This window comes from Vigna umbellata, chromosome 4 (assembly GCF_029865625.1).
Source record: "Vigna umbellata cultivar VRB3 chromosome 4, Vumbellata_1.0, whole genome shotgun sequence".
NCBI classification, from domain to species: domain Eukaryota; kingdom Viridiplantae; phylum Streptophyta; class Magnoliopsida; order Fabales; family Fabaceae; genus Vigna; species Vigna umbellata.
Window position 1 is genome coordinate 22,068,696 of NC_142168.1, and position 22,757 is coordinate 22,091,452.

A 22,757-nucleotide genomic window follows, 5' to 3' on the forward strand; every position below is an offset into this window, starting at 1 on the left:
GACTTGTTCACATTTGTTGTCATAGTAGAACCTTGTGCAATCTTTTCAATCTTCACACCAATTTAAATTCTTTCTTGGATTATCACCAAGTTTGAGGAATTTAGGGCACACTGCTCATCATGGTCTCACAGAAGGATGATTGCAGAGTATTTAGGAATGTGGGAACCATTTCCCTGTCACTCTCATGAAACTTCATTTGAGCAACAGTCTCTTTCCACCTTTGACATATTCTTTGAACAATTTGGACTCCTTCATTAAGGTCTGCAGTTGTAATCAAGTGCCCCATCCCTGATATATTTGTACTGCTTCAAGAAAGCATCCACCAAATCCTCCCAAGACCGGATGCATTGACTGTTCAAGGTGAGTGCCCCAGTTTGGTGTCATGCCAGCCAATGAATTAGAAACTTCACATGCGTGAACAATTTTTTTCATACATCATAAGATGGCTCTGAAGACAAGTGATCCCTCCAGGTAATTTAAACTTTGGGAGGTATCACCACCTCTGAGACTAAGCATAGCCCTGCAACATTTTCAAAGTTAAGGCTTCCTCCAACTTCTATGACTCTTGCCCTTTTCCAGCATTTCCAATTTACATCTGTCAACCTCAACATCCATTGGCGTAACGACATGAGGAGAAGATTTCAACTCGGGTTGCTTTGTCATTGTCTTGCTCACTACATTGGGCTAAATCATTTCTGCAGGGACCATGAAAGTGGTTGCCCTAAGCTTGTTTCTTCCTTCAACTGCGTTATATTCTGCCTTTTGAGTGTGAACATGCCTCAATTCCACTCCCAATGGTGAAGTGTAATGTAGGGGAAGACCATAAGGAGGGAAAGTTTGTGCCTCTGGAACTCTCTATTGTAGTCGTGGTACGCACGAATCTCCAGGGCTTTGTAAGGCATTCAGGGCCTCTAGGATTTGGCTCATTTGTCTCTTCAATTGTTGGATATCGACTTTCATCCCTTCTTGAACTTCTCTTTGGTTCTCCAAGATTTGTTAACTGGGTCGATTCCTTTAGGGTATCTTGGATGTTTAGCTGTATTATTTTTGTTTTTTTTTTTTGAATTTTATTAGATGAAACAAATTAAGAAAATGAAAAGAAAAAGAAGAGACAATGTAGTTCAAATACTCTTGTCGGAAATTATAAAGCTGTGAAACATTGCCCCGGTATAGTTTGGAAATTAACATGAAACATAGTCAATAGGTTGGTTCAAACAATGAAACATCCACCAATCCAGAAGTTCACAAAATGTGAAGCATAGAAAGTCTTGGTCAACCATCTCGGGCCTTAGCCATCACATTCTTCATTTCTCTAGTCAGTTCTTGCAACAATTGAGGAAAGTTCAATCCCCTTAGGCGGGCTGATGATTAACATTACAGACTCAGCATCAGCTAAGAACTTAGGGACGCCTTCAATGGCTTCATAGGCAACGGAAGCTAGCTGTGAGAGACTTCTCTTCCAATTCTTTGTAACTTGTCCTTATTCAATGACATACTCTTTCATCTGAATCATTTTTTATGGATGTCTCCTTTTTAGCTTGATGCTAACATTCTTTTTCCAGTTTCTCAACTGCTGCTTTCATCCGCTGCTCAGCATTATGAAGTTGCTTTTCACAGTTTGGGTAAGGAGAAATTAACTTGAATGACAATTTGATTGTCTTAACCATCTCTGCGATTCATTGGCTATTTATTAAAAGTTCGTGATCTTGGGTCTCCCTTGAAGCGAACAACATTGCCCCAAGCGTTCTTAACTTGATGAAGCATTTTAGCAAAGGTTCATTCCTCATAAGATTTGCAATGTGGCCCGAAATGCAGGCGTTGGCGATCCTCTCACAGGATACCCAAAATTGTTTTTGTGTTGACACATAGGATTGTAATTAATGCAACATCAGATACCCATGAGGAGGACATCAGGATAACTCCCGCAATCGTGTATGATACACGATCTTTGTTGCCAAGAAAAACACGCCATTAATGTTCTCTTTATAAGCTTGCGCAAAGCTGCACCCATTCATTTGCTCCTTCAATTTCTGTTTTACACCACAACAACTCCTCCACGTGACATGTGGCATTCAAAATGGCCTTACTCATGCGAGAGATCTTCTTTCTAGATGGATCATAACCTTGACTAAGGGTCTTGGAAACTTCAGTTAGGACAATAGTGACTGGATTTTTTTAGAGCAAACTTTGTATCCCACAAATGCATTCATGGCGACATAGCCGACAAAATCCATGATATTAGAAAAGAGCATGACAGCATAGAGGATAAGAGCTAGTACATTCGTAATTGTTTCCCACTTTTCCTCTTCAGCCAAACAATGCAAGTATCCTTTTAGGTATCCTTGAGGAAGGCCCCTCACTTTGCCCTTAAGCATGAACTCTCTCTCTCTCTCTCCAACTTCACATGGTGTACTTTTATAATTCTTGCTAGCTGCAAGACATGGGTAAACTGCCCAAGGTATTTCTATGGAGCTTTGCCCTCGAGAAGTAATTCTAAGATTTGCTCAAATTCTTCTACCATAGGAACCAATTGGAAATCCCAGAAAGTGAAACATCTCAGTGGTGGTTCATAGTACTGGGCTAAAACAGTAATGGTCGATGTTTGAACTTCCACCTCCAACAGGCTCAACAAATTCTCATACTCCTTGCTGAATGCATCCTTTTGGGTTGTCTCCATTTTCTTCAGCAGTTCTCTCAGGCTATCCATATTACCCTCCCTTACTTCAATGGCTATCCTCTCCTTTAAAATGTCTGAACTTGAATCCCCTTGACTTCAGATCTCATGTTAATTTCCATTTTATCTCAAGGCTTAGTCACAAATTTATAATTTCCTGACTAGAACCAGTGACAAGACCATAAAAATGCATGAGAAAAAGAAAGAAAGAAAAGAGAAAGGTGTATAAAAACGGTATAAAGATATGTGCAAGGTGTTGGATTTTATTAAGCAAAAATGAGGGTTATAAGACCGCACACATCTCCCTTTGTGCCCTAATGAAGGTTGAACACTTAAGATCCAAGGTTAAGTATATGGAATCTCACAAGGATGGTTACCTGAACCTAAAGATCAACGGCCACTAGAGCTATGGCCCCCTTCATAGTATCTCCACAACAGTCAGAGTAATCAACTAGGTGTGAAGACACAAATGAAGAGAACAGACTCTAGCTGGGGTTCTCACGATAGCCAAACAGAGTGACACCGCTACACAACCCCTCTAATTCTAAGTTGCGCTCAGATTCGGGTATAGGGCCTCACTCATGATATGCATAATGTGCGTGTGTGAAGGGAGAATGCAATGCATACCCAAACCCTCACCTGCAAAACAACCAGAAGATTTCCCAGGCAGATATAAACATGGTTTCTACCCTAGGGTTCAATATCCAACAAGCAAATTTATTCACATACGATTATTCAAATATCAAAGATAGATAAAGAAAAAGGGAAGAAAAACATAAAGAAAAACCACATTGAATTCGCGCATATAGTTAAATGGCTTGACTCTCTAAAAAAAGTCCCCAGCGGAGTCGCCATCTGTCGCAACCGGAATCGCGACGGGACGACGATCCAAATAAGAAACGGGTTTTGAAAAGAGATTTGGAGTCGCCACCATAGTTTATTATGGAAAACTATGGAAAAAACTCAAAACGATAAAGCACGGTCCACGAAAACCAAAGATTTGGGTTCGGGAGTCGGTTACGCGTGGGGAAGGTGTTAGCACCCCACAACGCCTGCCCTAAGGCAGTACCTTTAACTAAATGCACGAATATGATGTGGTTTTTTTCAAAATGTTTAATTATCCCCTAAAATAAAATTCTAAATAAACAAAACATATTTTTTTAGTTTTTTGGGCCCGACAAGGATTGACCTTGCTCCTACGTATTCTCATTCAAAATGAGAAATCAGGGTTACGTAGTTCTAGCTGAAAGACTGTTTGTTTGTTTGAAAGTGTTGATGTTTTTAATTTTTGAAGATTTTATGTTTTTTATATTTTTGAGAAACAGAAGGTAATGAGTACTAGGCCGACGCGGACGGTCGCACGAGTACTCATACCTTTAAAATGATATTTAAATATTTTTAATCATTTTTTTTAAAAGAGAAATAACGATATTAAGCACTAGGACGATGCAAACGATCACACGAGTACTCATACCGTTATCTACTTATTTAGGAAGACTTGAGAGTATTGAGTGCTAGGCTGATGCGGACGATCGCACGAGCACTCATACCCTCGTTTAATATTACGTAAATAGGAGAGAAAAGTATTGAACACTAGGACGATGCGGGCGATCACACGAGTGTTCAACCTTTAAACGTATTTTTGAAATTTTATTTAAGAAAAGAAGAAAAAGGTTTTTAGCACAAGGACGACGCGAGCGGTCACACGTGCGCTTAAACCTTTAAATATTTTTGTAATAATTTTTATAAGAAAGAAGAAGAGGTTTTTAGCACAAGGACGACGCGAGTGGTCACACGTGTACTTAACCTTCAAAACGTATTTTTTTGTAAATTTATTTAAGGAAGAAGAAAAAGGTTTTTAGCACAAGGACGACGCGAGCGGTCACACGTGCGCTTAAACCCTTAAATATGTTTGTAATAATTTTTATAAGAAAGAAGAAGAGGTTTTTAGCACAAGGACGACGGGAGCGGTCACACGTGTGCTTAAACTTTAAAATATTATTTTTGTTATTTTTTATAAGAAAGAGAAAAAGTCTCTAGCACAAGGACGACGCGAGCGGTCACACGTGTGCTTAAACTTTAAAATGTTTTTTTTGTTATTATTATTATTTATTATTTTTTATTATCGTCTTTTTTCGTGTTTAAAGTGCAGCAAATAAACCAAAATAAAAATAAAAGACAAGATCTAGGAGTGAGGGTTATCATACAAGGGGTTACATACAATAAAAACTAATAACCAAACAAATAATAAAAATAAAGAAACAAAAGCATAAAAATAAAGCAAGAGAACAACCCAACAAGAATAGAGGTGCAGAGATAAAAACCAGAGGTGTGACCCAACCAGCTTCAGTCCAGGTCCAAGTGACGATATGGGTGTAGCAGTGAGGTTTGGAGGTGTTAGAAACGAAATGGGCCCAATGCCCAAACTCCTTTTTGTTTGCAGAAACACAGTGGGGGGCGTGAATAGGAATTGCACGTCACCGGAAAGAGGAGCTAGCCCACCAGCCAGGCCCAATTAACCCTTTTTTGTCTTTGTGCCCGTCAAGGGTGTAAAGATGAAAAATAGAGGTGTATTCCGAAATAGCATGCTCAAGCCCAATTCCCTTCTTTAATTTTATTGGCAGAAACAGAATTGGCTTAAGCCCAAATGGAAGGGGGTGTGGATGGGAAATATGTGTGTGTAAAGTAGAAAAGGTTGTTTGTTTTTTTTTTTTGTTTTTTTTTTTAAGAAAAGAAACCGGTCCAGCAAATAGGACCAAGGGTTTGCTTTCTTTCAGGAATTCTCTACTCCATTTGATGAAACCCGAACCTGATGCACACCCACGCCGCAGCCTCTGCCGATTTCAATGTCGATTGCCGCCGACGACCTCCGTCAAACGCCGCTTGGGCGAGCTCAGCCGTCTCGAACCATGACACCATCGGCGCCAAAGACCCTGCCGGTTGCCGCCTCCAAACCGGACCAGCCACCGCGACGAACCCCTCTTCCAGTCTGGACGTCTGTGGCAACCCCAAACACCACCGGAACCGTCTCCAACCGCAGCGCCATTGTCTCTCTCTCGTCTCTCTTCGAAAACGGCAACCCAGGGAGGGGTTCACCTCCGTCGCACATGCACACAAGTCGCCGCCTCCGATACGACACCGTCGTGTCCCGCGGCTGGACAAGAACATCGCCGGCGACAACGCCAATGTTGGAAGCGCCGTCATTGTCGTTGACTGAGGTTTCGTCCGCGCCTTTGTCGTCGCTCTTCTCTTGTACAATGCGAGACCAAACCCTTGGCTGGGTTCATCTCTTTACAGCATCGCTGCCATTGGAGCCTCGCCACTCACACCACCACTGGGCTTGGAACCAAAGATAATCACTAACAATTTGTTGAAATTATTCTTTCAGTTTACTCTTTCAATCTTGGTTTTCTGATTGGGTGTAGAAGGTAGGGGAAATGATGAAGGTGAAGTGTGAAAAGAAAATAATGAGTATTGTGTTGTTCTGTTAGAATTGCAGGTGATGATAGGATGTCATTGGGTGATGAAAATGGAAGAAGAAGGTAAGGTGTTTAGGAAGAATTGTGGTTGTTTTGATTGGGTGTGGGGTGGAAAACGATGGTGACGAGAAATGTGGTGGAGGTAGTGAATGAGTTGTGAAGAAGAACGGTTTTGAATAAACTGGTGGCTCCTTTTGATGCAGGTGAAAAAATGGAGGTTGGCTGGGAGGTAAGGATGAAGATTATAGGTGTTAGAGGTGATCACGGGTGCTGGATACGATGAATCAGGAAGAAAAACGAAGATGGTGGGTGCTGCCGTGGTGTTGGAGATGAAGATGATGATGTTTGTTAGGGTAGTTACGGGTCAGAGGAGCAGAGGGGTGGAGAGCCAGGGAGCGTGTGTCCTGCTTCCTTTTTTTCTTTTTCTTTTGTTTTCTTTTTTTGTTTTCTTTTTTTTTCTTAAAATAATAATATAGAAAATCAAATCAAATAAAAAAACAAAATAAAATAATAATAATAAAAACAAAATTAAAATTATATAAAAAAACATAAAATAAAATAAGACACAATAAAAAAAGAAAGACCTATATTATTTAGTTATCCGGACGAAATTGGGTGTTGACAAGTCCATCCTTTAAAAAATGCGTCAATTACGTCCTCACTTAATAAAATTTGCATCAATGAAATCCCTTCCGTTAAATCCGTACAAACGGCGTTAATTATTTTTCTCTCTCCTCTACTTGAATAATTAACACCGTTTGTACGGATTTAACGGAAGGGATTTCATTGATGCAAATTTTATTAAGTGAGGACGTAATTGACACATTTTTTTAAAGGATGGACTAATTTGACATTTTCGAACAAAACTGGGGACAAAATAGGGTATTAAGCCTAAGAATATTTCAGATTATAGAAAAAAAAGATACAAACGGTAACGTTTATTTTGGTAAAGTTATGGTATGTGTCTTTTGGTACTATATAACTCTATTTAGTCAGAGAGGACAAATTAACTCATATATATAAAAATGGGTATTGTTCAAATTTATGGAAAATACCTTAATTGATCAAACATGATCATGGGAAAGATAGTTTTCGATTTTGCAAAATTGAGTTTGGAAATAAGAATATGATTACTTTATCTTGGTCCTTTTAACTATCTTCGTCCTTTTAACTATCTTCTTTTAAATTCCTGTAAAATGAAAAATAGTAATAATGAAAAATAGTATAACAACGAAAACTAGTAACAATGAAAACTTAGACGTGGGAATGTCATATAGAAATTGAATTCCTTTGTTGATTACGCATCTTGGACTTAACTGCATTCATGTTCTAACTTTTTGCCTTCTGATTTTATATTCAAATAATTACATGCTACGTTAAATGAGGCAATCGTATCACGCCTCTAGTTTCTAGATGCATCTATAGAACAAAACGGGTTTTGTAAAAGAATTGATTCCCTATGTATTGTCTGTATTTATTGTGAAGCTCATGCCCTGTTCTTGTTCCAGGTGGATTTGATCTACCAATGGAGGAATTTGATATAGTAATACCTTTTTCCTTATAGCACCATATCTTACGCATGCATATAATGTGACAATGCAGTGAAAGAATTCGTGCTTTGTTGACAAGTACACTTTGAATTCAGTTGTGTAATCCGTAAGCTTCTTTTTAACACACTACTGTATATAGTAAATCAACCTGTCAATCTGTTTGTTCATCTGCGAAGAGGAAGGGTGCAGATACTATTTCCAAGGATGTTTATAGAAGTTTTGAATGAGTGCTAACAAGAACTAATATGATATATGAATATCCATGTTATGAATGCTCTTTGTGCAAGCACTTTACAAGATGATTTAATTACTGAAAGTTCATTTTAAAACTATGTCTAGTGACAACCTTTATTGGCAACATTTCCATAAGACGATAGTCATATATCACGAATTTTCATTACAGAGTTTTCACTCTAATAACAAGATCGCTTTCCTTTTTTCAGCTTTTGGTTTCTATCACAGAAACTAGTTCCATCAATTTATACATAAGGGATGTTGAGAAGCTCGTTCTTCAATCAAGGTTATATAATTTACTTCAAAAAAATGATAAATAAACTATCAGGCTCGGTGTTGATACTTGGGTCCCAGATATTAGATTCAGATGACGATTGCAAAGAAGTTGATGAAAGGCTCACTACGCTATTCCCCTACAACATTGAAATCAAAGCTCCTGAAGATGAAACTCATTCTGGCAATTGGAAAGGATCACTGGAAGAGGATATGAAAGCTATTCAGTTCCAAGATAACAGAAACCACATTGCTAAAGTACTAGCAGCAAATGACATTGAATGTGATGACTTGAACGCAATCTGCCATTCAGATACTATCGTACTCGACAATTATATTGAAGAAAATTTAGTATATGCAATATCTTACCATTTGATGAATACCAAGGATGATGAATACCGAAATGAAAAGCTAGTTATATCAACCAATTGGTAAATATGATGGAAGAGCGGCTCCGAGAAGTGATTGAAGGCGCGATGCCTACTCCTCGAAGCTTCCTCGACGAAGAAAGACGCAGCGGAATGATGAAAATAACGACGAGAACACGAGATCGAAGACTAATTTGAAGGAAACCGAGAGAAAAGCTCGAAACAGAGAATCAACTCGAAAGAAACCCTAGAAGAAGAAGGAATCCTATTCTGGACCGATTGACCGGTGTAAATCAAAGTTGAATTCGGTGGAAAAGGTTTCTAATGGTGAAAATAAGGTTTTAATGAGTGAAATTCAAAGGAAAAGGCAAAGGATGGAAGATGTGAGGAGAAAAGCGAGATCGAGTGGGTAGCAAGGATGAAACGAATGATAATGATGCAAACCTAGGAGGAAGAACGGTTGGAGACGAGGTGAATGACAGATCTGTGATGGACATTGGCTGGCGACGAGGCGCTCTAGAGAGAAATGCTCTCGGTTGCGCGAAGGAGGAATGAGATGTGGTTTCTGATGCGCAAGATGGAGAAACCAAATGAAGATGTGGCGGAACGGTGCGCGAGACAAAGGAGGACGCGTGGCCAAGAAGTGTTGACGTCACTGTGCTGAAGTGGATTGGAGTAATGCTCATGGTGTGTGATGAGAGAGAAGCATAATGGAAAATGAAACTGAGAGAGTGTGCTTAGAAGGTGGCCAAAGTAGGTCTCTTCAATTAATTCTAAAGGTCAGAAAATCAAAATTCTCATTAAGCTTAAAAGTCTCAAATATATTAATGAGATGGATATTTATAGTAATCTATGTTCTAAAAAAGGTAAAATGCATATACAATCAAATATAAAAATACAAAAAAAAAAAACACTTACATAGGGTACCCTCTCTTAAAAAAAAGATTTGTCCTCAAATCTTACAATTGTCTTATGAAAAAGCTCTAGAGAGTCTTGGGAGCATAGTCATCTTGAAGTGGCTTTATTATTTTATGTCCACTTTTCTTCAATTAATATTTAGTTTACTTTTGGTTTGTTATAACATTTTTATAATTAAATTAAAATGAAAATTAATTAAAAGTTGAAATTTTATATTGAATTATTTGAAAGATATCAATATATAATAAAAATATAATTTTGATTAGAAATACATAGATATTAAGTTTTAATTAAACAATTTAACATGTAAAATTAGTAATTTTCTCGGTTTATCAAATTAGAAACTTTAGTTAACTTGTTAAAAACTTAAAATATGTTTATATGGTTAAGTTTGCTTGTATTATATATATATATATATATATATATATATATATATATATATATATATTAAAACATAAAAAAAAGTCAAAATAATAGTCTATTAAGTCATTCTTTTATTGGATAAATTTCGATCCATTGTGAGTATGACGAATAAATTGCGATGACAATAAAATATTATTTATTGAGGAGAAAATTTGACACCTCATAGGAATGATATTTAAAATTGAAGATGAATTTATGAAATTAAAATTTGAATATAACTTTAACAGTAAAATGAATTAAGAAATTTAATAGTTGATATTGATTATTTAACAAATGATAAAATAAATTCAAGGGGTTTTTTTTATAAATTTTTCACTTATAATCTATTGTCACTTTCATGTAATTGAAACCACTTTACTCTATTTGAGGTAAAGTTTTACTAAAATAATTCGCATTAAATTAATTAACATATGAACCCTTTTAATTACATAGAAGAGATCAAGACAGAAAGGAACAAATCCATATCATCAATAAGAACCCATTACAAATAAAAATGCACAAACGATAATTTGAGTTGCATGTAGTCCAACTCCATCCCAATTCAGTTCTTGCATGTAGATCATTTCAGTGTAGTCCTTAGATCATTAACTTGATCTTTTGTGGGTGTAGTTAGGTTTTCTTATGAGTGGAAGTTGTGGAAAAGTGTGGAAGAATTTAAGGTCTCATTTTGAGGTGAGGGGAACTGATTTAACTATCTTATAATTTCTATAATTCTATTTCCTATGTGTTTGATTGATTTTAGAATGCAAACTTATGTGAGTATTTGAAAATTCTCTGTTGTATAATTTGTGATTGTGGATTGAGATGATTGGAATTGGTGAATTCAATTATTTGAAATTGAGGGTTCTCGTAAATTATGTATAAACATGATGATTATTTTGAGTTGATATTTATTTCTGGATTGTTGATAATTTGGTAATTGGGTTAAGCAATTAGTTCATAATCAAGTCTTAAAGCGATTAAATTAAATTAGAATAAATTAGAAAAAAAAATAGATGGAGCCATTGCGCAAACCAATCATCAATTTTTTTTTGGAACTAGTATGGCATAAAGCGTTAGGAAGATACCCCTGGGTGCCACCCTTAATAGAGTCAAGTCAGAGAGCTCTAATGACCAATGCGTTGGGCGTCACTAGGCACTGTTGGGCGCCATTATAGAATTTAAATTTTAGAGAGCTCTAGGGCTTGGGAAGCTAAGCACAAAAGCTCATCTCTGGGTAGAAGCTTCAAACTGCTTGTCACAAGTTTGAACTTTCTCCTAGGGACTTTTGCCATGATTTCATTGCGTGGTGTTGCTTGGCTTTGGGTAGTATAAGCTGAGCAATTTTTGGGTTTTGAAATCTTTGAATGGAATTGAAATGTTTGATGATGAGAATTGTGATATAGAAATGTGACATGTTTATCCAAGGGATTCAATGTATTGAGAAATGATAGTTAATGGAATTGTATGTTTGTTTGAGGGATGTTTCTAAGGAAGAGGTACAAACATTTATAGTGTAGTGTTATGCATTAACTAGAGATAAGTGTTGGTGAGAGTTAAAGAAAGTTCTTATGGCAGGATTAGGGGTGAGATCACTAATCTGAAAATGCCATAAGTAACTTACCATGTCCAAAGGAAATTGATTTATGATTGGTTAGGCCAAGTGAAGCGAGGGCCTTTGCGTCAATCCACTTATAGCAAGATTTCTTTTGTCTAAGTAAATGCATAAATCCGAACAAATTGAGTCTAAAGTTATCTATGTATGAATGTGACTTAAACTACAAAATATGTGCTTGATTATATTATTATTGAACTCATTTAATTGTATAATTTCTCAAAATTTTCATTTACTAATCCGTGTGTTAATTGTCATGTCTCTTTTGCTATATTCGCTTCTATAGCGTGAACAAATGGGCTTACATGTGATGATTTGAATTGCCATTTGGTTGAAGGTCGTCTTTGAAATTCTTTTGAAGAAAGTATATAAATATATGGAATGATATAGTCATTAGTTCTTAAGTGTTTTTTAAAAAAACTTTTAGTAACTTGGTTAAATCTAGATGAGTGTAAAGTTGTACCATGGTTAAATCTAACAATTAAGTTTTTGTGCACAATTTGTATTTTTTAGATTATAATAACCTCACTATCATTCTAAAGTTATGATAGGATTTGGGAAAAAATATATATGGATAAATAATTCCTATATTTGTTTAATAAGACCATATATATGAGAAAGAGGAATGACAGTAGATCGGACTGGTCCGTCTGTTTTGAAAATGTGGATTAAAGAACGATAAATGTATTCTTATTAATTCCATGGTATGTGGCTCATATAATTTGTGACTAAATTAATTTACCTTTTGTATAATTCATATTATGTTTTTTCAACATGCAGTCAATCTTTTTTCCTTATATTCTTTTAATGATTGTGAGATAATAGAAAATGATTTTTCATTATATTACATTAAAATTTTTAAAATTATTAGTTTATCCCTTAATAATCTAAATTTAGAACTTATATTTTTCAATGAGGATAAGTATAGAAGTTAAACATTATCATTTACATAATTTTTTTCGAATATTCCTTTATATATGTGTGATGTTTTGTGTTTTATATTTTTCAATTTAGACATATATTTATTTTTGTAATAGGATCGTATTGAGACAAAATCTGAAATGCTATTCCACCAACCTGTTATCTGGTAAGATAAATTAGGACTTTCAGTCTGCCACGACTATGTAGAATCAATTGAGACAAGTTGGAACGAAATAGATAAATAATGTATAAAATATTATTTAAAAAGAGTAAATTTGACACCTAAATCAAATGCTACTTAAATTATAAAATGACTTCATGAAATTAAAAATTGTATTTAACTTTCTAATATTAAAATGAATTATCAAGAAAATTAATAATTAATAGATTATTTGGCAAATGACAAAAGAAATTCACGAGTGCTTCTATAAATTCTTCAACTTAAAATCAAATTTCAATTTCATGTAATTCATACCATCTTAGGCTGCTTAAGTTTAGGGTAAAAGTTTACTAAAGTAATTCACGTAAAATTAATTAACACATGAACTCTCTTAATCACATGAAAGAGATGAAGGTAGAAGGGAAGAAAAACACATAATTTATTAGTTTTACATAATCAAAGAACATAACTAAAAAATCAATAAGTAATTACCAAACATGTCATTCCAACGTTTTAAAGATTCATCAAATTATTTTATGACTAACAATTTGACAGATGAAAGGCTTAAGCTATGAACAAAGTATTTAGACAAAAACAATGAGGGTGTTAGTCCCTCCACCACCATACACTACAAAAAAGAAGGGCATTACCGAAGGCCAGAAGCCCTCGGAAACAGTCCAAAACCGTCGGTAAAAGGTAATTACCGAAGGCTTATCGACGGCCAAAGAGCCCTCGGTAAATCTCTTGTCGCTAACATTTACCGAGGGCTTTCGCCCTTCGGTAATTACCGAGGGCCAAAAGCCTTCGGTAATTACCGAGGGCCAAAAGCCTTCGGTAATTTCCGAAGGGCGAAAAAAAAAACAGGGCGCTGGGCTGCTACATAAATTCACCTAATAAAATCTCTTTCATAACTATAAAATATCAAACGTATATATCTAATATAATACGTTTATAACCTACATAATATAATGTCTTTAACAATAAATAATAAAATATCATTCTTAAATCTCTTTAATATAATACGTATATAAAACCTACCTAATATAATATAACGTACTTGATATAATATCATTCATAAATAATAAAATATCATATAAAAAAACTAATCATTCACGTATATTTATCAGTAGCATCCAAATAACCCAACTGATAACCAATTACTATTACACTATAAACCTGTTATATGCATTAGCTTTCAAAGATTTATATAAAAACAAGATCACGTTAAAGCCTCTAAAAACAACTTTTACTACAAGAGTATATAGCATCCTTAGAAAAGACCTAGGATGAATCACGTAAAACATGCCAAACAATGCAGAGAAAATGTGTGCACTGGTATATAAAAAAAAAAACACAGGTAACAGTACAACCCAGAAGAAATGACTAAAATTTCTAATGTTCTTCCATTTTATCCTTTTCCACGCCCTAACTTTCTTCCATTTTATTAACTGGGGGACTAATAGATTGAGACACATACTCATTATTTTCCTGGTTGAGTGGATGTCCCGGTGCATCATCCTCCTTATCAAGGTCAAAAACTATAGTTTCTTTCTGTATCTGTGAATTAAGGAATATAAAATACAAACTCAATGATAATATAAAAATATATAAGAGCAAGCAACTTATCAATTCCAGGTGGCCAGGTGATCAAAAAGAAAACTAAAGTTGAACACAACCATCCAACCAACCAACTATTAAAGCATCTGGGCTAGTTTGGTATAGCCTTAGAAATGATATGCAAAATACAGGGACGAGGTTTATATAATTGCTTGAAAAAACACATAAGATTTTTCACCCACAATTTTAAGGGTATACCTGACTCAATAAGGATATTTGAGCTATTATGATCATTTACAACAGTATCAACTTCTTCCACTTTCTCTTCGTGATCAGAAATGTCAGGGTTGTTTTCACCAGAATCATCATTGGACGAAATCTCAGCAAATCTGGTCCAACAAAAGAACTAAATGAATAGGATATTCAGTCAAGATTTGCTACAAGTTTTACTCATGTCAGATATTAGAATGGTCAAACAAAAACAAATAAGCATAATGTTTATCATAATGTAATTTGAATAGGATATTCTTGTTGATGATCAAAATCCCAAAACCATAGGCCTTTCCTGATGTAATTTGAATAAGAACAGATAAGCATAATGTTTATCAAAAATTTTATCATAGATAACATAAAAATAATAAATGGATGTAAGGAATACTACTGATGGGAGATGTCGGTTGTCGGCTCTTAAATAAATCTTAGTACCTCAAAGAATTAGTTGTTGACTCTTCGCTAAATGATACCCTACATTCAACCAAAAATAATAATAATAATAACAAAACAACAATAATAATAATAAAAGATTGTTTGCATCCGCCCAATGCTTCTCTTTGCACTGCAGAATCCTCTTTTCTCTGTCATGTAAACACAAACCAATCTTCTCAACATACTTCCTAACTTGCAATTCATAATCAAGGAAAGACCAACATCAACTTGCGAATAACAAATTGAACTTGTATTAGCACATGGAAAACCACACAAAACTAATTTCTTGTGAGCTCAAAAACAGTAAAATCAGCATAAAGTTTATATAAAAGTTGAATAGTCTTGTGTCTGAGTAACAGTTACACTAAAATATAAGTTAGAACTTGACATGTTTGAAAATTCTGAATACACATTCTCAAAGTATAAAAGGCATGAAAACACTTTGTTGGATTCCTCCAATACACTCTGTTCCTCGAAAAAGTAGAACGCCTCTCAGACCATCGGATTCCTCTCCTTCCTTCGCATCCCTCCAAGTTTATTTTCAGCACTGGAATTTTTAGTTGCAGCTTTCAAATCATTATATTTGTAGTTAACTGGTCCTCTTAACTCAGTTGCTCCCAGTATGTCACCTGCAACGGAACACAAGTTTAGATTTTGAAATAAATGATATAGATACGACTTTTCACAATAAAATAATTGATAATAACAAATAAAAGGGTTGTGTTGTGGAGTATACTACATCAAATGCAAAAAAATTGTCGAAGATTAAATTGCTTCGAACAAAACGCAATCTGATATTGCTTTTGGTAGCTTGTCATTATTTCTATTTGAAAAAACATTAAGCAGGAACTAATTTATACCAAGCGTTGCATGCAAGTGAAAACTTTCCACATTTACATACCTCTGTGAACCTTGTCAGATTTTGAGAATTTCAAACAGCAAAATCAAAGTGAATTTAAATATATTTGAATGAATAGACAGATAGATACCTGAGGAAGCAATCGTTGTAGATAACTCTGGCGCCATTGGCTTTGGAGCAGTTGCAGATTTGGGTGGAGGTAGTGTCGAAGCAAGAAAGACAATCATTTTTGGAGAGATAGTTTCTGCATTGAAACATTGTATATGTGAGGGTCCCTCCCCTTGATTTCTGTGATGTGCCAAAGAGTTTGAGGGTACACGGGATTTGTCCTCATGTCGCCATCTCGTGTTGTTATTATCCGCGCCAACTCTCCCCTTAGCTGGCTATCCTCTGTCTCCACCAACCTTACCACTCGATTAATGCAAACCTACAAATCAATCCCCTTCAATTTCACTACCAAATCGCAAACGCATTATCACCTCATTCACTCCACTCACACCATCTCCCTCATTTTATTTCACCCCTCCACTATATATATCCGCCAACACTTTCCTCTTTCACAGCAATTCACCAACAACATTTCACTTTTTTCTTAGACAACATAAACAAATGGCCTCTCTTACATCCTTAAGCGTTCTCCTATGTTTATTTCTGGTTGTTTTAATTCTTCCTTTCAGTTCAGCCAGCAAACTCACTAAGTCAGAGCCCCAACTGAAGTTCCAATTCCACAGAGCACCTCTTCTCACAGGTAAAATCTCCATCAACATCATTTGTTATGGCAAGTTCAAACCTTCCTAGAAATCCATACTCACTGACTTCATCATCTCCCTTTCATCTCCCAAACCCGTCAACATCATCCCCCTTTCATCATCCCGATTGCTTCCTAGGATTTTTTATATTTGAACAATTAAAGTTTGTTATATTTTTGTTCGTGAATATATATGTAAGGATTTTTATTTTGTATTCAAATAGACAGGGAAGCTGATGTATCATATTTGTCATGCAGGAATTCTCAAATAGTAAATTGAGCGTATTTTTCCCAAACTTCTTTCCACACAGAAAAAGAATAACAGAAAAAGAATAACAATGCTACTGGATATTTCATACAAAAAACAAAACACAACAACTGATGTTTGGCCACCATGAAGGAAGGAAGTAAAGGCAATGTTTATGAAAAATAAAATCATTAGAGAGAAGTAATGCTTACAGATCGAGGCGGATCGACGAGGAACCATGGAAACTGGCATAGATCGAGCTAATCGAAGAAGAAGAACAGCGGATGACGGAAAACGGAGGCAAACCCTAGATTGAATGGTTTGATCGGTGTACATTCTAGGGTTAGGGATTTGGGATGTTTTGATCGGTGGAGAGAAAGGATTCAACGATTGAATCGATGGAATGGAATGAACAGCGGATTTAATCTGGCAAAAGATAGAACAATCAGTGAAAAATGGATTCTTTGATGGATTAGGCCAAGGTAAGGGAGAAATGTACAGGAGAATGAAGATCTAGAGACTAACCATGGCTGGGCGGATTAAGATCTGAGGCGGAGGAACTTGAAATATGGATCGAAGACGAGGGAAGCTTTGAGAGAAAAAGAAATGTATGCGAGTGGATCTCTCCAGAGAATGGCTAAATGAAGATGTGGTTCGAATACCAAGCAGACATTACCGAAGGGCAAACGGCCCTCGGTAAGCAGACATTACCGAAGGGCAAACGGCCCTCGGTAATAAACCTTCGGTAATATGCGATTTTATTGTAGTGATATCTTTCTCCCTCCACCTCTCCTTTATTATTTTGTCTTTGAGTAAAATTTTATTTTTAAGGTTATTAATTTTTAATTTTACCCATTCAGAACCTATTTCACTAATAACATATTCTAATCCCGTACATGAGTAAAATACTTTTCTTTCATTTTAACATTATATTTCTTCCTCTATTTCTTTCGTCATTATGAGATACTACAAGTTGCAAAGGTTGGTGGTGGTGGAAAGAATTATCAAGTAGTCTTCCTCTCGTGGTGCAGTGTCGCTCTCGTGGTGCAGTGTGTGGAGTGGCGCAGTGCGTGGAGTGGTGCAGTTCGTGTCGTGCTTCCTCGTATTCGAATAAATCTTAAAATAAAACCCTAAAATAAAAAACGTAAATGGAGGTGACATCCTTCAACGGATGTCAACATCCTTCAACGGATGTCAACATCCGTTTAAGGAAAAATGGATGTCAACCTCCGTTTAAGGAAAAATGGATGTCGACATCCGTTTTACCTTAAACGGATGTTGTCATCCGTTGAAGGATGTCACCTTCGTTGATTTATACTTCCTCATGTTGGTTGATGCTCTGGACGTTCCTTGATGTTCCTCCACACCACGGCGCGACGCTCCTTCACACCATGGTGGCAATGGAAGCTTTCAAACCAAAAAAAAAAACTGGAAAGAAAAATGAATGGAAGTGCGGGAGGTGGGGAGGTGAAACGAAAATGGGGAAAGGGAAAGAGAGTTCCGTGGGTGGATGCTGGGAAAGTAAAATTAGGGTTTCAAATTATTTAAAATAGGATAAAAGTAAAAATGTTTCTAACTTAAAGATATAATTGTATTTAAAATAATGTGGGGAGGTGGAGGAAGTATAGGATGGTGGTGGAGGAAGCAACACCCAAAAAATGAACATCACAATCACAATGGGCTTCCTCAAGCCCAAAGGAGTTCAACAACCATTACAAAATAAAAATGGACTTTTATTGCTTATCAATTTAAGAAAAAATAAGGACTTTCTTTTACCTTCAAGTTTTACCGTGAAGATAAATTTAAATTTTGTAAATATACATATATAAAATAAAAAATAAATTAGATAAATAGTAATTATTTCATATCAAATATATTTACTGTGGTGTCTATGTTTACTAAACCACCATTCATCCCCAAGTCATTTTTGAACGCATTTTTTCTTGTCTATCGTCTTTTTCGGTTTTTTTCTTCGTTTAAGAGTCGCGTTCGTGGTCTTACTTCATTTTGCTTTTATTTTATCTGCGTTTTTTTAGTTTGGTTTGAAATTTTATATTTATTTCATTTAAAAAGTTTATATTTTATATTAATTGGATTTTGAAGTTTGATTTAGGAAATTCATCGGATATCGAAATCTATTTTGAAAACTTACTGAATTTTAAAATTCAGTGAAGATTCTTTTTATTTCAAAATTTAATGTTTATTTCTTCTGGATTTCGAAGCCCAGTATTGATTTTTTTATTATTTTTTTCTTTCTTATATTTTTAATTTTAATGTTTTATTTTTCCTTTTTTTTTAAATTGTTTTACTAGTTTTGTTTAAATAATTTTTTCGAACTTTCTCAACACCCAATTTTGTATGGATAAATAAAATACATCACAAAAATAAATAGATAAAAATAAAAGTAAAAATAAAAAATACTATTTGTTTTACTGTTTGTACCACCAAATTCCATTTTTAACCCTTAGTCCAGTGATCCAAAATAATCTAACAGGTTTTTTACTTTCTCGCCATCCTATTTTTCTTCTCACACCCCACTTTCCATATCACCTTCCATGCCATCTACTCTTTTTACTCCAATTTTATATTAATTTTTCTTACTAACTTTTATTTATTCTATTTAACTTTTTAAATTATATTTTATCCATCACATTCTCCACCAATCTTTTTTATTATTTCCTTCATCCACTTTTTCCATCTACTTTTTCATCCCACTTTTATATTAATGTCTGACGCTAACTTTAACTTTTTTTATTTCATTTACTTTTCTAAATCATATTTTATCCACCATCTTCTCCACCAACATTTTTTTTTCCTTCATCTATGTTCTTACTCTACTATTTCCACTCACATTTTATATTATTTTTTTTCACCAACTTTCTTCACCTAATTTCTCCATTAACATTTTTTATTATTTCCTTCATCCACTTTCTTCATCTAATTTCTTCACTCACTTTTTATATTAATTCTTTTACTTATTTTTCACACTAACTTTTTCTATTCACTTTTTTATTATATTTTATTTCACCTAATTTCTCCATTCACTTTTTATATTATTTCTTTCACTTATTTTCCACACTAACCTTTACTATTTACTTTTTTTATTATATTTTATTTCATCTAATTTTTTCACCCACTTATTATATTATTTTTATTCATCTACTTTCTCTATCCATAGCTATATAAATACACATATACTCTTCACTCCATTTTTACACACATCATATCTTCACATACATCATTTTTCTCCCACTCCATCATTCTTCAACAACATATGCCTTTTCCTTCACACCATTATTATCTTCTATTCTCACCTTACTTTCATCACTCTTACCATATTATCCTCATTCCTATTTTCCTTCTTCATACTCCACAATCATCAAACACTTCAACACATCTCTTCCCCTCCATATCACCATCTTCATATCTTAAAGCTTCTATTTTTCACCTACATCTCACTTGGACTATTTTTGTTTTCTCCATCCAGGTTTTTATTCCCCCACCTTTATTTTTCTTAATATTGAATTATCTTGTTAAATTTTGTTTTTTATACTTCTACATTTTCTTAATTGTTTTACTGTATTTTATTCTACATTTTCACTTGTAGCCCATTTTATTCTTTTTAATAAAAAATCACAATAATTTCGATTGTCATATCAAATATCGGATTTGCTTGATAATTGAATTTGTTTCATAATAATAATTTTGATTATCATGTCAAATCTCGGACTTGCTTGATAATTACATAATTTATAATTATTTTGAGTGTCATGTAAAGTCTCGGATTTGCTTGATAATTGAATCTTTTTTATAATAATTAAAAATGTTGATTATCATGTCAAGTCTCGAATTTACTTGATAATTAAATAAAAAAATGAAAAGATAACTATCTTGCAAATAAGTGTAAAATATTTGTGTGATTGTCTTTTGTCATCTTAAATTTTCATAATCAAGTCAAAGATCATAAAAAATACAAAACTCTTCAAAAATCACAAAAATAATTTTATCTTTCACTTGTTTCGTATCTAGCTTATTGTTTATGTCATGACACTTTTTTTACGTAATTCAAAAATACTAAAAAAAGCATAAAATCTCAATTATATTGTATTGTTTTTTTTTCGGAAAAATAATCATTTCGAAAACCACATCAACTTTGCGCATTTGATTAAAGGTACTGCCATTTGACAAACATTGTAGGGTGCTAATACCTTCCTTAAGCGTAACTAGCTCTCGGATCCGTAATCCAATTTTCATACCCTTAAAGAAAATAATGAGTGTAATGTGACAACATTCAAGCAAGTATATAGTGCAAGATACATCATTACAGATGATCATTAAGAGGTTCAGGAACTGAATTACAGTGACAAATAATGATGTTAGAACGTGATAAATACATCTATTAGAGTATATCTTTTGATGAGTTTGAGGTGGTAGTGACCTCTTTTAACGACATCTTAATGCAATAAAATTGTTGAATGCATGTATTCCTCATGGATTACTGTTGGGATGATACAATACAATCGGCAAGTGTACCGAATCATTTCAAGTAATATAAAATGGTAAGACCAAGTATCGTTTTCCCAAGAGACTAGTAATACTAAAGAATTGTGCGATTAAAAAATCATCTAGACTCAAGAACATAACATCAATTTACAAACAAGTGTAGAAAGATAAAATTACACATAATTACATGGTTGAACTTTGGTATTTAAGGCATATAGAAATTATATGAAATGACATTGTTAAGGTTATTTTTCACCTATTTCACTCTTGTGCTTACATAGTTTCATCTCATTTCCATCAATTATCTAAAGTCAACCCACAAATTTACTCAATCCCCAATTTCTTAGGTAAAAGAGCTTTTTCCTATTAAACCTTAATTTCTTGGACAATCTAACAAGGACTCCTGTTTTAGTTCTAGATTATGCAAAATATGTTTCCATGCCCATGAATAACAGACCAAGCCATGAAATATTTCTATTACATGCAAGCTTTAAGATTGGAAACAAGAATACTAGCAATTGATAGCAAAGACACACACACACACACACACACACACACATATATATATATATATATATATATATATTCAAATCAATCATCCATTACACAAGAATTCATAGGCTACAACAATCCCTAACAATATGAATCCAGTTCTCCACTTTCATGGAGAACGTTAAGCTTACAAACATGATGGATGAAAGAAGAAGGATACCCAAGGAGGAGAAAAGAGATGTTCCCACAAGCTTCAAGTGGCCTCCATGAGCTCCTGTAGTGAAATCGTGCCTCCACACCTTCGTCCTTGAGTTTTGGGAGCGTTTCCCCTTCCAAAACTACCTTCTGTTTGCGTTTGAGAGCTATTAAATGAGCTCTGCAATAAGTCAACTCGCTCGAACGACTTTTGGGACTCGTTGGAGCGAGTTCTCGCTCAAGCGAAAAAGTCAATACGTGAACAGTAAAGTCAAGGTGTGAACAATATCTAGTTAACAGATGAATAGTTCCGGTCAACGGATGAATAATGCACAGTGAAATTTTTATGGAGTTTTTTTTATCTTCTCCAATCTTTATTCATCTGCAAAATAAACACACAAAAACAATTAAACTAATCTATGAACAATAAACACAATTTTTACATCTTTTCGTGAGACAAATTACACAAACGCATGAAAAAGAGATTAAATTAAGTGTGAATATAAGGTAAATATCACACTTATCAATTACACATACAAAATCAACAAAAATATTGGTTGCCATTGCTTAAGATAGTTTGGGTCATATCAACAAGATTGATATTCTTATTAAGTAAACCGAAAAAAATTTCACTTGAGCTCCAAAAAGGCTAAAAGAATTGTGTTTTATTTCTGAGGACAATCCACATGTTATCATTAGCGATAGAGATCTAACTTTGATGAATGCCATTAATAGTGTATTCCTTGAATTTTATCATCTCCTATGTCATTTCTACATTCAGAAAAATGTACAAGCCAAGTGCAAAATGTTAGTCAATTCTGTTGAGATATAAAATGTGGTCATGGAAGCATGAGAAA

At 34.5% G+C, this 22,757-nt stretch overlaps 2 long non-coding RNA genes across 2 annotated transcripts; both read right to left on the minus strand.

Moving 5' to 3' along the window:
• Positions 1-7,896: 7,896 nt before the first annotated feature.
• LOC148199572 (uncharacterized) lies at positions 7,897-9,367 on the minus strand. Its single transcript, XR_015786367.1, has 2 exons — positions 8,580-9,367; positions 7,897-8,411 (listed from the first exon to the last, which is right to left on the minus strand). It is a non-coding gene; the product is annotated as an uncharacterized LOC148199572 (long non-coding RNA).
• Positions 9,368-14,054: 4,687 nt separating this feature from the next.
• LOC148199573 (uncharacterized) lies at positions 14,055-15,354 on the minus strand. The gene is made up of 3 exons (XR_015785554.1): positions 14,857-15,354; positions 14,410-14,540; positions 14,055-14,151 (listed from the first exon to the last, which is right to left on the minus strand). It is a non-coding gene; the product is annotated as an uncharacterized LOC148199573 (long non-coding RNA).
• Positions 15,355-22,757: the final 7,403 nt, after the last annotated feature.